Source organism: Thunnus maccoyii, chromosome 6, assembly GCF_910596095.1.
Source record: "Thunnus maccoyii chromosome 6, fThuMac1.1, whole genome shotgun sequence".
Taxonomy (NCBI): domain Eukaryota; kingdom Metazoa; phylum Chordata; class Actinopteri; order Scombriformes; family Scombridae; genus Thunnus; species Thunnus maccoyii.
The window spans coordinates 8,549,037-8,564,089 of NC_056538.1; positions in this window are offsets into that span (position 1 = coordinate 8,549,037).

Genomic DNA, 15,053 nt, shown 5'->3' on the forward strand with positions numbered 1-15,053 from the left:
TCTGGCCACCTTAGATGTGGAAAGCTTCTACACTAATCTCCCATGACAGAGGTCTTGAGGCTCTTGAGTATTATCTAAAAGACTGAACTGAAGAAGCATCCCACCCAGCACATTTAATGTGAGCTGGGTGCTTTGATCTTTAAACCAAACTATTTCTCCTTCATTGGAGATTTCTTCCTACAACTTTAAGGTACATCGATGGGTTCTACTTTTGCTCCTGAATATGCTAATTTATATATGTTTTTTTTTTAACATAGTTATGTTGTTAACGGTAACAAGCCCCTTCCTTCATAAAATTCTAAAATGGTTCCGATATCAAGATGATGTCTTCTACATTTTCCAAGGGACTAGCGATGAGTTGAATGTTTTTGTTAATCTCCTCTATCGCATAAATCCTGACCTTAAGTTCACAGTTGAATATGTTCATAAATGTGTGTCTTTCTTAGATATGTGGATTGAATTATGCAATAGCAGCCTCATCACTACCTTATATCAAAAGAAACGGATAGGAATACATTCCTCCTACGCAGCAGTGCTCATCTGAGAACTCTGAAATATGGTTTACTCAAGAGTCAGTTCTATAGGCTCAGATGCCTATATCACTCTAATGAGGAATTCATTGATGAACTTTCACAAAAAATTATCAAAAAAGATAAAAGTTACTGTCTCCTACATCATGTTTACCCCTCTGGCCTATATCCTCAAGAACACCATTCTAAAACACTGGCCTATTTTGGCCTCTGACCCACCCATTAGATTGGGCAAAACTTTTCCTGTAAAGGGTTTTATCACATGCAGCACAGAAAATGTTTATTTATTAAAATGCCCATGTCATATGATTTATATAAGTAAAACTACACGCACGCTGAAATAAAGGATTAGTGAGCACAGGAGCTCCATCAGACGTAATGATGGGAAACATCCTGCCGCCTGTCATTTCAATGAATTCTTACACCCTATCTCCTCTCTACAATTCCAGGGCATTGAACACATTGAATCGCTAAGAGGGAAATATATGGAAAGAAAGATATATCAAATGGAGCTCTATTGTATTGATACTTTAGACTACAGGCCTAAACAAGGATTTTGATATCAGTGTCCACTGTTCTCTCGAGAACCATCCATCCGTATAAAAGTCCATACAGTTGTATCGCAACAGAAGTGTGTATTATTTCGCCTGATTAGAGCTCTTCTTGGGATTGTGTGTCCATGTGCAGACCATGCATGAATTTAATTTAAACAAATTACACCATTCTACAGTACTTATTTTAATCTGTAAAATGCATATACAATAAAATGAACACAACTGCATCAAATGAAGTATGCATCATGCATCAAGTTTACTGAAAGTATAAACATAATCATTCTATAATGTTATTCAGCAGTGTCAAATGATTCTGTCAAATTATAACTAATTATCTTCAAAACAGAACATCCTTTCCTCATATTCAGATATTTGAGATCTATACAAAAGTATCTAAAAAGATGCCGACCAAGGATTCCTTACTGTAAGTTCAGAGCTTTTGCATGGTAGACATTTTGACTTGTCATATCAGGAAAAGTACAGGTGTGACTAACAGCATTAATGATGGCTTAATTCCATTTGAATGTCCCACTAACCTAGTAAGCCACGTGAGTGTACAAGCATGCATAATAGCACAGCCTCCATGGCTGGAGCATTTAAAGTGAATGCAGCCATTGTTAATGTTATCAGCTATACCTGTGCTTTTCCTGGTTACACAAAGGCAGACCAAAGACCATCCCTAGAGTTTTCAATTAGATTATTAAACAATTTGTGAGTTTCAAATATTGTCATATTTATGGACACAGTTATCCATTAGCATAATTCATGCTGTCTTCCTTGTACTCATGAGTATTCATGACAAATTCAGTGAAAGACTGCACCATTTGTTGGGCTTCTATTTCCTATAATATTATTCGAAATAGAGGCTGCATTGAGACAGTTGCATAAAATTACAAATTATTTAGTAGGCTAAGGTATATGGATATTAATGTAGCCAAGTGTTTGAGCTCAGCACTGAAAAGAAGCACTCGTGGCACTTTCCTTTTTTTTTTAAATCTTTTGTTCTACTTATAACCATTATCAGGCATGTAATCCATTGGTTGACTTTGAAGGTTATACACTTAAGGAACATGGACGTTTCCATCCACTTTTTCAAGAGGAATTCTAATGGACCATTTCCAGTTCATTGATTCACGACAGTAATGGCCAAAGCTCCACAAGCATTGGGGAGTTTTCTTAAGGCCTGTAAGTGAACTTCTTAGGCTCTTGTTTGATTTCTAAAACTTTCTAAAGATGAGTCGACAACAGTCAGTACAGAGCTGAATTAAGTTCTGGATAGGCTTTGGGGATCAGCAGAGAAGAAGCTGGAAAGAGTGACCTGATCTACAGCTACGATGTAGAAATACTTGGTAGAAAAGAAGCAAGGAAGAAAACAAAAACACCTTCTCTAAAGTCTAGAAGGTAACATGAAATCAAACACCTTGTTAAGGAGGAAGGCATCACTGGAGGAGAGAGTAGGTATCAACCTCCTACAAGAAGACATAAAAGATCACCTGGCAACACTGTGGAGGGCAGAAAATTTGTGTCAGAATTTGACACAAGAAGAACGAGAGGGCACAAACATCTTTCTACCAGGATCCCTTTAGATTTGTGAAATGACTCTTCACAAAAGAAAAATCCAGATCACTTAAAATGTCAAAGAGGGATCTTGAGACCACCTGAAAACTACACACACCGATGTGAGACAGGAGAAGAGAGTTATGCCTCCAGATATGCTACCCATCTCTCAACCAGAACACCAGCTGGATGACAGCCTTCCAAGATGGAGCAAGGTTGAGAAAGCTATGAGGAAGGCAAGGACAGTTTCAGCTCCAGGACCAAACAGAGTTCAATATAGGCTGTATAAGAATGCTCCAGATGTCATGAGATTCCTCTGGAAACGAATTAAGGTGGCATGGAAGAAACATATTATCACAAAAGTATGGCAAAGGGCTATGGGGGTATTAATCCCAAAGGAAAATGATGCCTCAAATATTGACCAATTCCAGCAAATCAATCTCTTGAATGTTGAAGGAAAGATCTTCTTTAGCATCACTGCTCAAAGAATGACAACTTACCTGAAAGAAAACAACCTGATTGACACGTTGGTGTAGCAAGCCGGTAAAGCAGGCTCCCCAGGATGCTCAGAACACACAAGCACGATATGGCACCAGATTTAAGCCGCAAAAAAGCAAGAGAGATATCTGTCTTATTCCTTGATGGAGCCAATGCTATTGGATCCATCCCACACTTCCTAGTCTGGACAGCCTTTGATTTCTTTCACGTGCCAAGGACCATGACAAACCTGGTCAGAAAATAGATATAGAAACAGACAACTTTAAACGTCTCCAGAAGCAAAGCTAAAAAGTCAGGTCCCTAAATGGACACTTCCACAAACTGTTACACCTTCTTACAAACAGGTATGGTCACACAGCGACCTCACAGAGACCTCATGGTCGGTCAATAACCCTCAGATAGAAACAAGTTCAAGAGTTCAACTAGCCTAGAAGTAGGATTTCTTCAACAACATGTATGCCAGAATGACAGTGACATTACTGAACATGGCCAAAAACAAACATTGACCCCTTAGTTTGAAAACCACATTTGTAACATATATACAAAAGATTTATAAAATGATAACCTATTATTCAGTTTTCTCTCACAGCGTCTACATGGGTTGTAAAAGGAAAACGCCTGAGAGAGCAACTACCTGCCATTCATGCTTACATGGACGACATGACCACCCTGACCTGAACTGCTGCATGTACCAAGCAACTGCTGGAAAAGCTTCATTCAAACATAAAATTGGGCACGAATGAGGTTTAAACCCAGCAAATCCAGGAATATATCCATTGTTAAAGGGAAACTTTTAGACCAGAGATTCCACATTGATGACACACCCATTCCAGTGGTATTGGAATTGCCTGTCAAGAGCTTGGGGCAGTGGTACAATGTGAGCCTCAAAAACACAGACCATAGCATCCAAATTAGTGAAGAGGCAAAATTTGTTTCATAATCAGTGCCAACTACGATGTGCTTCCCACCCCCAAGAACTTACACCAGTGGATTGGAGAAGATCCATCATGTCCACTCTGCAAAAAAATGGCAACTGTAAGGCACATCCTTAACAGCTGCAAAACCAGTCTTTCCCAAGGCTGCTATACCTGGAGACACAATCAAGTATTCTGGAGCAAAGGAGAACTGTCACAAACAGCCCATCTCCCCAAACAACTGGCTTCTCTAACACCACCACCTTCATACCAGCAGAACAGAGATCCCTATGTATTGTGGAGCTAACTGTGCCTGAGGACAATGCAGTGGATGAAGCGTATGAATGGAAAAGGTTGAAATACACACATGCTGGAGAGCACAAGACGCCCAGTGGAGGTAGATTGCAGAGCTGGCCAAATCAACCACTTGGGCTCCTGAAAGAGATGGGAATTTGAGCGCCAGCCGTATGGAAAGCCACCAGGTCATTGTCAGACGCAACTGGCTTTGGCTGAAGAGAATAGACCTGATCTGTGCTGCAAGGTGACCATCAACCTATAGGAGGGGTAAAAGCAGGAGGGGGGAGCACCTGTGATGCCAAATGTCACTGTTGAGCCCTCTCGAGGTGTTTTGGGTTTATCAACGGAACACCAGAGAGGGAGGGAGCCCAACTGATGATGCCGATGAAGTGATTACTCCTACCACCACTCAAGAAATCAAGAGAGTGCTGATTATTGTAAGGGATAGTTACAACAAGTCCTAAGAGCTCAACTGCACCATTCTCCCCTCATGGAGAATTAAGAAATGGTTTGAAGTCCAGTACATTCACAGAGGTCTGACCAGAGTCTAGATTTGTAATCACTGCAACACTGCTGTTATACATTCAAAGTACAAAAGCAACATTAAATATTTGTTAAATATTGTTATTGAAGTCCTTGAAGTCCAACTGAAATCTGTAATCTTACTTCTTTGTAGTCAAACATAGTCTCAACATGTTTTTAAATGTATTGTTAACATTTTTGTATTATTAGAATGAAGAAAAAGATCTTTGGAAAAATATCAGAAATACTCCTTTTTGTCTCAGCTGGCTGGTGGGGCATGAGGTTTGTTTGATTGACATTAGCTGGCAGGCTACCAGTACACTGTGCAGTACAGAGACAAAGTAAACAGTAGCTACAAGTCATGGACAGTGTGTTGAGATTTTGAAGAGCAATGAGGACCAAAGTGACTATTTACACGATGTTTAATGTGCTGCAGCTGAGCAGCTAATTAGCTACCTAGCCTGCTAACTGACGTTAGAAGTGTACTTTTCCCTGGAGAATGTTTGTTTGGTTGCTCTTTCAACATGCTAAGGTGTGTGTTCTTGTTTGTAAGTTAGATAAAAAGGAGACTTTAGCAGGACAGCTAATGTGGGTTTTTGTTCAGAGTCTGTTTGCTCTGTCTGCTCTTGTGTAGCAGAATGCTACCAGGCTCAGTGTGAGCCTGGTAGCCTGGTAACTCTACCTACCTAAGCAGGTGGGGGAACAGTATATACTCGAAATAAACTAGGCAGCACAATCATGAAATCAAAGAATTTAAAATACAAATTTGTAATACAACTTTTGGTTTCTGATTTTTTTCACAGAGCATATGTATGCTGTTGTAGACCCCCCAAAAAAAGGACTTAAAAGCACACGCTAACTATGGGTACAGTACTGTTCCCTGTTGCTGCTAATTCTAATGTAGAAATGGTTTTATATAGCAAATCAAACAAGTCCTCAGCGGATCAGGGAAGAGGCTCTGAGCCAGAGCAGTCAGAGCAGAGCGCTAAGAAATACCAGCAGGAAGGGCATAACTGGGAATGTCTTCAAAGCAGGCTGAGAGGGAGAGACTGGACTCTCATGTGAGCATTATCCAGGCCTTGAAAATACATGAATGTCTGTTTTGTCACACATAAATTGAGATGAATTGTCAAAACTGCCTGTCCCTATTTAGTAAAGATGTAGTGGGGCTGGGAACTCATCACAGACAGACAATTTAGCTGGTGGGTTGTAGGAGATTAGGCTGAGGACCAGGCAGGGAGGCAGAAAGAAAGTACCAGAGAGAAAAAAAAGAGAAGAGCATATACGAAAAAGAACACCAAGATGGAAAGTGGCAGAGAGGGACGATAAAAACATGAGGAGCCATGTGACAAAGTGACAGATGGAAACACTCACAGCTACGCAGCATGTCTCTATCATTGTACAGAGAATGGTCGACCCTCAGAGATTCCCCCTCCGGTGAAGCAGATCACAGCTGTAGATGAGTATCAGCGACAAGACTGAGCCCCAAACCCAGCATATGAGCATATTATCGCATACAATCTTTCTAGAAGCAGGCACACTCTCTAAATATGCTGCAGTCATGTATTTCATGAATAAGATATAAATAATGGTGAATTCTGCTAAATATGCATGACCCAATACTCATGTTCTTCATTAAATGCTCTGCTACAAACTAAAGTGGTCTTGCCAGAGGGTAAATGGTACAGTTTTACAGAACTGAGTCAGGACCTACAGAGATATACCACACAAAGTGCAATTTTAAAACTCTTCAAAAATATTCAAATGTCAATGCTACTGTCTTCATTTCCATCTTAATGCCTTATTTTCCACATACTGTATTCCTCTACAGATAGTCTGGTACTCAATAAATATTCATCTGAATGCACCAACTATTCCAGTCAATATCTGAACTCTGTTCAAACTGACAACAATCACCCTGCATCACGTCCAGAGAATTCCTACAGTAGTCTTACAATGCACATGTACATACAAGGAATGGCAACAATTTGTGGGGCCATAGTGCAGTATGTGGTGTTTTTCTATTGCAATTGGTTGTCTTTTAAAGGGGACTTATCATGTTCATTTCCAAGTCTATATTTATATTCGTAGGCTGTACTGGAATATCTGCATGATTTACAGTTCAGAAAACTCCTTATTGATCTTATACTGACCCTTTATGCAGCTTTCAGCTCAACCTCTGTCTGAAACAGGCTATTTTAGCTTCTGTCTCTTTAAGGGCTTGTACATGGTCTACTGTATGCCTATTGGGAAAAACACGCCAAAACGATCGGTCCAGCTGGATGCATAAATCACAGTTATACAAAATGAGTGTGAAACCTTTACAAATATCCAAAATGCCCCTTTTTCCATTAGCAACACTCCCAAACAGTGGAGGCAACATCTAGGGATGTCAAAACATCATCTTTTACAGAGTTCAGTTTTTCAAAGGGCCTTTTTGGGGGTTGCAAAGACCTCCTGTACAATCAAGAGCAGCAGCCTTGAAGAAATCATGGCTGTCTTTGAGGTTGATTTGTCATCACCTGGTGGAAAAACTTAATACAACCTGTCTCCTGCAGGCCAGACCACAGAGTGGCAGATGTGTAAGTCCTTGTCATGATGAAAGAGTTGCAATAACATGGCTCTGCACACAACCAAATGACCAGTAATCATGCAGGGCCTGACTGGAATGATAATTCAGACTGGAAATTTCTTTCAACCTGGGCTACTCTGCACATTCAAAACAGATCACTCATGTTGTAGCCACGTCATTGACAGAGCTATGCTTCATTTTTTTTAATACTCTACAGCACATAAGGGAGGAGTGATGTTGAATATTAATGCCTTCCAGAAGTATAATAGTATAGATATTATCTGAAACTTGCCAGAACTACATACTGTAAATGGAAAATGGTTCAACGGAAATAAAAAGAGACTTCCCATGCCCAAAAAGTGCTCCATTAAAGTGAAGTACAAGGGTTTGAAGCACAGCAGTTATAATTTGAAAAGGGCTCACCAGAAACATAAAAGTTCTAAAAAAAAAAAAAAAAAAAAAAAAAAAGTCTTGTCCATGAAATGAAGCATACATTTGTAGCCTGTGAAGTTAGGTGAGAACAGACAATAGGGTCAACCAATATGTCTTTTTCAGGGCCAATACTGATACCAATTATTAGCTAGGACACTGACAACCAATATTAGGAACCAATATACATTTGCAGTTAATATGAAAATCTTGGTGTCAAAATTTTGAACTCACGATTTCAATGCATAATTATGCCTCATTTATTACAGCAAAACAGCTTTGGAAAGCCTTTAGTTGGTTCAATTATTTAAATTCAGTTGTGTCTGTAACAGGTGGAAAAGTCCATTTACTCAAGTACTGTACTTAACCCTTTGAAAACAGACATCCCGCGGGCAGCCCTAGACTGGCCGCGGGGGGTCGCTGTTTACATGGTCCAATTAAAATAGATCTAAAATAAAAATCATAACAGCTAGAGCTTTCATTCTTTTTTCAGCTGAAAGCTAAGGCTCTCATCTTTTATGCGATCACGTTGTACGCTTGTCTCGGAAGATGATGACGCCATTATATCACGTTACATGCGGGTAATAAAACCGGGTAAAACGTAATGACGACGCGGAGTGGAGCAGAGCAGAGAAGCAGGTCGAAGTCAGAGAGATTGAGAGAAAGTTGAGAGATTCAGATTCAGATATTGAGAGAGTAAGTGTATGTGTAAGTGTGTCTTTTTTTTTTGTCGTGATGACGAAGAAAAGAAGGCTTTGGGGGCTTTGTTCGCGGTTGGTGACCCAACAGAAGAGGCGCTTTCTTCTGATCCGGACTCCTTCAGTGAGGATGAAGACCATTTTGCTGAAGGCATCAATCCATATCAGGATATGTAAGTACATTTTTAGGGATTATTGTTTATTTATTTTTGTTTTTTACATTTTAGAGAGTTCTTTGTGCTGTGTACGTGTGTGTATGGCAGGTGTGTGTGTTTTTCGTGGGTGTGTGATTTTCACGGGTGTGGGAAGTTTCAGACTTTCTGCACAAAGCAGACCGTTTCTGCTTGTCAAAGGATTATATTTTCAAGTTCATCATTATTTTTAATATGTTTTTTCAAATGTCACTTTCTTTTATCTTTGTTTTAGCCCCAAGGGAGATGAAGGAGCAACAGAGGACCACCCAGAGGCAAAGCATCCCAACACACATTTTTTATTTTGTAATTTATAATACAATTTCAATACTTGGGCCTATATCAATCATTATGGTTTATTGGCTTGCATAACCTTTTAACTTTGGTTGTACAGCTTTAGGGATATGAAGCATTTTAAGATATTCTGGGAAATGACATCACAATAAGCAAAAATACCAACGTAGGCACTGGCAGACCATTTCTATTGCAGAGTTCAAAGGGTTAAGTACAATTTTAAGGTACTTTACTTTCCATTTGATGCTACTTTGTACTTTCACCTTACTACATTTCAGAGGGAAATATTGTACTTTCAACTCCACTACATTTATTTGACAGCTTTAGTTACTAGTTACTTTTCAGATTAAAATTTTACATAAAATAACACAATGATGAGCTTTTAAATTACAACACATTGTTAAAGATCAAACCAGTGGTTCCCAAACTTTTTGGCTTGTGGCCCCATACAAAAAAAAAAAAAAAAAAATCAGTGTGTATTTTTGTCTTTCTGTCATGCTTCAGATGTCTTTGAGTTGTTTGCAGTTACACTAAAGAGACATTTCCTCTCACATGATTTCAAATAAATAACTGTTTAAGGTCCAAAGAGGTTAAACTCTGCAATATTTCACAAAAATGCAGAGATTAAGGACAGGTTCTGAAAAATGAATCTAAATTAAATTTTTATGTGCCAGAACTACATTTATTCTTCTTTCCTACCCAATCTATCATCTCAAGACGCCTCAGATTTATCTTACGACCCTCACAAAGCAGTTCAAACTAGTTCCATCGCAAGCAGCTACAACAGTAAAATGCTGCTTATGCACTGACTTATCAGTATTAATAACATACTTTGTTAAATTCATTTAATATATCAGTCACAGTCAAATTTTCTGCACAGTCCAACTTTTACTTTAATACTTTAAGTAAATTTAGCTGGTAATACTGTACTTTTACTTACGTAGGATTTTAAATGCAGGACTTTTACTTGTAATGAAGAATTTTTACACTGTGGTATAAATACTTTTACTTAAGTAAAGGATCTGAGTACTTATTCCACCAATTTAAATGTTATATATTAACAAGATGTGATAGCAGGGAACTTGTTCAAAACTAGGCTACTTCATTACTAATGATTACTATAGCTGAATATGTGCAATAGTAATAGAAGTGACTATTCAACTCTGACACTTGTACACATCTATGTAGTCCATGTATGGATTAATACAGGCCTTAAATGCAGTTCCATTATGTCCAAAGTCTCTCAGAACAATCCTGCACCTCTTAACAGTTACAAGACTGACTGAGAGTATGACCGGCCCTGGTAAGTGACATGCAAGAAATAACGTTATAGCCTGTCAATTTTTTTGCTAGTCAGGTGGCTAAATTATGGATCAACAAATGAACTTGTTGATGTTCCCTATCGCATTCAAGTTAGCTCTGTGAGCCTCAACATTAGCTTAATTTAAGTTATATCACTGCAACGAAGTGCATTATTTGGACATTTTCGGCGATGTAACTGGGAAACTGGGCATACTTGTCATCGTAGAAATAGATCATAACAGGGATTAAAGCAAGAAAAGATTTGTGAGCCTGAAAAACTGTCCAGAGGAAATGTGTACAATGTACTGAATTAAGTATAATATGAATTTAAAACTGCTCTATCCCTGAAATCAGGCACGGTGCCTGAGAACTTTAAGCCCTGTCATTTGATCGTAGTGTTTTTAAATCTTCAGTGCAGAGGATTGTGATGTTTATTGCAACTTCGCCAATATCTGCTGCCTTACCTTCGAAACACAGCTCCGCTTGCTCACCAGAGCTGCTCCAGTCTGCAGATGCTTCTCTGTGTCGTCTGTGACACAGCGACATGCACAGCCTTCAGTGTTGATAGGCTATTACTCTTACCTTGCAAGGCAGCTGGATTGGCGAGATCAACACATCACGTAAGAATCCATCTTGTCAGGCTTCAAGTTATGCACTCGTGAATCAGCATTACTCTTTAACTTCTCAGATGGTTCTGTGTGACAAACCATCTAGGATGTCAGGTTACTATTACTCATGACGTATAACCAATCAGATAGTGCTGTGGGCGGGACACTGCTAAAGACCACAGAGTGGTGACTACAGACAGAAAGAGCTGATGCATCAGAGCCAAAGTAGCGCATATCGGCAATTGGATAAAAAAAATAACGATTCCAATAATCGTGAAAATGCTGATAATCTGATAAAAATGCCAGGCCGATAATCGGTTGACCCCTTGCAGACAGATTGCATTGATTAACTTTAAAGAGGTACTGCACACTTAAACATGTTTTTTCAGCTCTAAACTAAATTATATGACTGTAATTAGATGAAACACATCAATGCTGGTGTTAATACTGACATTGAAACCAAATTTATAAAAACCGGCATTTCATGGGTTGAATGTTTTAAATCAGCCCTGAACATCGCAAGGCCAATACTGACATAGAGTCGACCGTTTGGGACTTATCTACATCATGAAATTTATATAAAAAAAGAATGTTAACTTCCTAATGGCTACGTACTGACACTCCCCCCAACACACACAGCAGGGCTACGGCTACATAATGACACTCCCCGACAGACAGACACACACACACACACGCACACACACTGAAGAGCCTCTCACGGCAGAGCTGCTAGCTCAGCTACAACAAAGGCACCACAAAGAAACTTTTACAAAAGGACCATGAATGTGCTTCTAGTGACGGTCAAAGCTCTGGGGGATGTTTCCAGTGCAGACAGGGAGAGTCTGACAGCAGCTGCTGGCTGGTTAGCTCTGACTACCAGCTCTTCATCGCTGTGGCCATTCATGCTACACAGAGCAGCGGTCAGTTGGTGTCCCCTTACCTCCCATGTTACAAACTATGTAGCAAAGAGGCCTCTGCTGCGTTTTTTAAATGTGCTGAAAGGGAGGGAGCTAGCTGAATTTGGGTGTGTAGTTACTCTTTGAGCTTTAGCTCAATAAAAAAAGTCACTCACTATCCACACTTGTACAGTTTCATACTGGACTCCAACAGAACACTTTGCAAAGCTTAGATTCAATTTAGTTAGACAGTGTCAGAGGCGCTCATTTAACTATATGAGGCTATAGTTAGTGAGGGTTAAAGGTGTTTTTAATGGTTTGGTAAATCTGCTAAATAACATATATTAGAGCTGAATAAAAAAAAACACATCCATCCACAGATGCATACAGCACAGGCTTGTTTACAGGGCGGTTGAACAAAATCCAATTACCAGAGTTGCAGAGATAATTTTCCTTGACTGTGAAGAGGTCTGAGAGAGTGTTAATGGGAATGTTCACAGGGGAGGCAGACAGTAAAGTGCCTTCCTTGCCTTCCTTGTAGAGGTATTTGTTCTGTCCATTGTACTTGAGGAAATGATTTACTGCTTCAGAGAGTTCTCACTGAGGGAAAATGGACTGAGGGAAATCAATTGCGAATTTGACCCTTTGAAGGCAAGAAGTTGATCTCTGCCAGGTAAAGCTGGTCAAGGCTTCTTCCCTCTGCTTTCTTGGAAGATATTTCAGTAAACAACATCAGACATGTCCTGCTTTTATCCAACCACCATGAAGAGAGTAAATGGCACTTATGAAAACACAACAGCAGCTGCTAACGTTATACAATACATAATAAACTACACATTTAAGAGAGAGAAGACGGTATTTTGTTTATATGATATGGTTATTCACATTTGTACAAATTCATGCTCACATATTCAAATTGCACTTAGATAGAAAACTCAGACTGAGCTTCTCCTTTAATAATTTCACTTCCTTTCAAGTCTTCATCAGGGCTGCACCATACAATAGAGAGAAGGCCAGAGAAGTGAGACACAAAGTAAGTAAATACAGACTAGTTGATCTCCACCACTATTATCATGCAGGGGTGTCTTAGTGAGAAATCAGGAGAATCATTGTGCAGGACTTCTATTTTCTCTGTGTATGAAAGGTCCATATCAGCGAGGCTGTAGGTGAGGCCCATTGAGCACAACACAAACTGTGATGAATGAACCAACTGTTGAGCATTCACACAGAGGCAGACTAGAAGAAGCAGATTAACTGAAGAAGTTGACATCATTCATGAGGCTCAGCTACAGAAGCGTATAATTTTAATTTTACTAAACGTTTGGCTTACAATACCTGGAGCTTTTTCTATCTTAATTGATTATTTCTGTATTGGATTTCCAGGCTGTTTCTCTCTTGTCATTTACCTCCAGCAACAATCACAGTGGAGAAACAATGTCTTCATGATTTTTGCTCATATCACTGTGTTATCATCAAAACAGTATCCACACATTGTCACCAGCATCATCATTCGAGTTTTCCCCAGAAAACTTGTTAGCAGAACCTGAACAAAAAGACAGCTATTATATGTGACAGGAGTTATAATTTAAACTGTTTCACACTCTATACACAGCAGAAACAAATTGCTAAACTGGATATTGCAGTACAAGAGAGAGGGGTAAACTAGCATTCTGCCACTTAATAAATGATAAGGCTGGCGTTTTTTTAAATCTTTTATTATAAACAACAATTCCTGAAAAAGACGGAAACAACAGTCCTGCTGACAAGTATTGTCATTTTACACGTGTCATTGTATTGCCACAGCCTGATATTGCTTATGCCTCCAGCACCATAGAATTGCTTTATCATCTCAAAGATATTAAAACTACTTGGAACAGCTTGTTGCATTGGGCAACTGTCTTTCATTCTGATCATCTGTAATCTTCGGAAAAATATACCCAAACTCCACCAGTTTGTGAATTCCCCCGCTGGAGGAAACAACACTTTGGACCACTGCTACAGTAATATAAACATTATACATACTGCATATACTGCTGTCCCCAAACCCCATTTCGATAAGTCTGACCACCTGGCAATCCTGTTACAGCCCACCTACATCAGAAGGCTGAAAGCTAATCCAGTCACAGTTAGAACTGTTAAGATATGGATTGACAGTGCACTGGCAGACTTGCAGGGCTGCCTAGACGCTACAGACATGAACATTTTAAAGGAAGCCACAAATAATTGTCACAATTACATAGAGACTGTTATTACCTATATTAACTGGTGTACTTCCATTTGTGTCCCCTCCCATTTTTTTTGTTTTTCCCAATCAAAAGCCCTGGTTCAATGTGGATATATGTATGAAGATCAGGAAACAGTGTGCATCTTTCAAGTCAGGGGGTATAATGGAGTATAAATGGGCCCTATATGAGCTACAAAATTCCAACAGAGCTGCAAAAAGGGCATACTCCCAAAACCTTGAGAATTGCTACCTAGATAACAACACACATAGAATGTGTGAGAGACCCCCCTCTGCAGCCTCTCAGCATCAAGGGGACTGAGGGGGAGCGGGCTTACAGTCACAAGTTTCTAGGACTTCACATGTCAAAAAACCTGAGCTGGGCCATAAACACTCAGAGACTGAAAATGCAGTTGCGAGAACTACACTGACACTTAATATTTAAACAAAAGGAATCGTTAAAACTGCACTCATTATCAGAGGACTTGAAATTATTATCTGTAATGTCCACAGAACTCTGAAGTCTTTACACTAACTCAACAACTAACTATTCTGTCATTATCACATTTCTTGAAAACAGAAACAGCTAATGTGTGTTGAGGAACTGACCATTTATAACAAATGTTCATACAGATATATTTGCTCTTTGAGAGAGGGAGCCCTCAAACAATCTGAGCACCAAGAATTCTGCTGAGAGAGTATGAACATAAATCTTAATTAAATCAACAATACCAAATATAGAGGAGGGGGTCAGGATGGTTGAGGGAGTTGCAGCAGCAAACACTGTTGGCATGAGCTTATCAGCAGTGTGGCCCAGCCAACAAGTAGAAGTGCTGTTATATTGATTGTTATTACTGTCATCCATTTACTGACTAGATCTGCCACTGCACTACTGACTGTGATTTAGTTTATTGTAATCTGCACTTCCCCTGCACATCAGATGATAACTGTCGTATTATTTGTTAAGAGA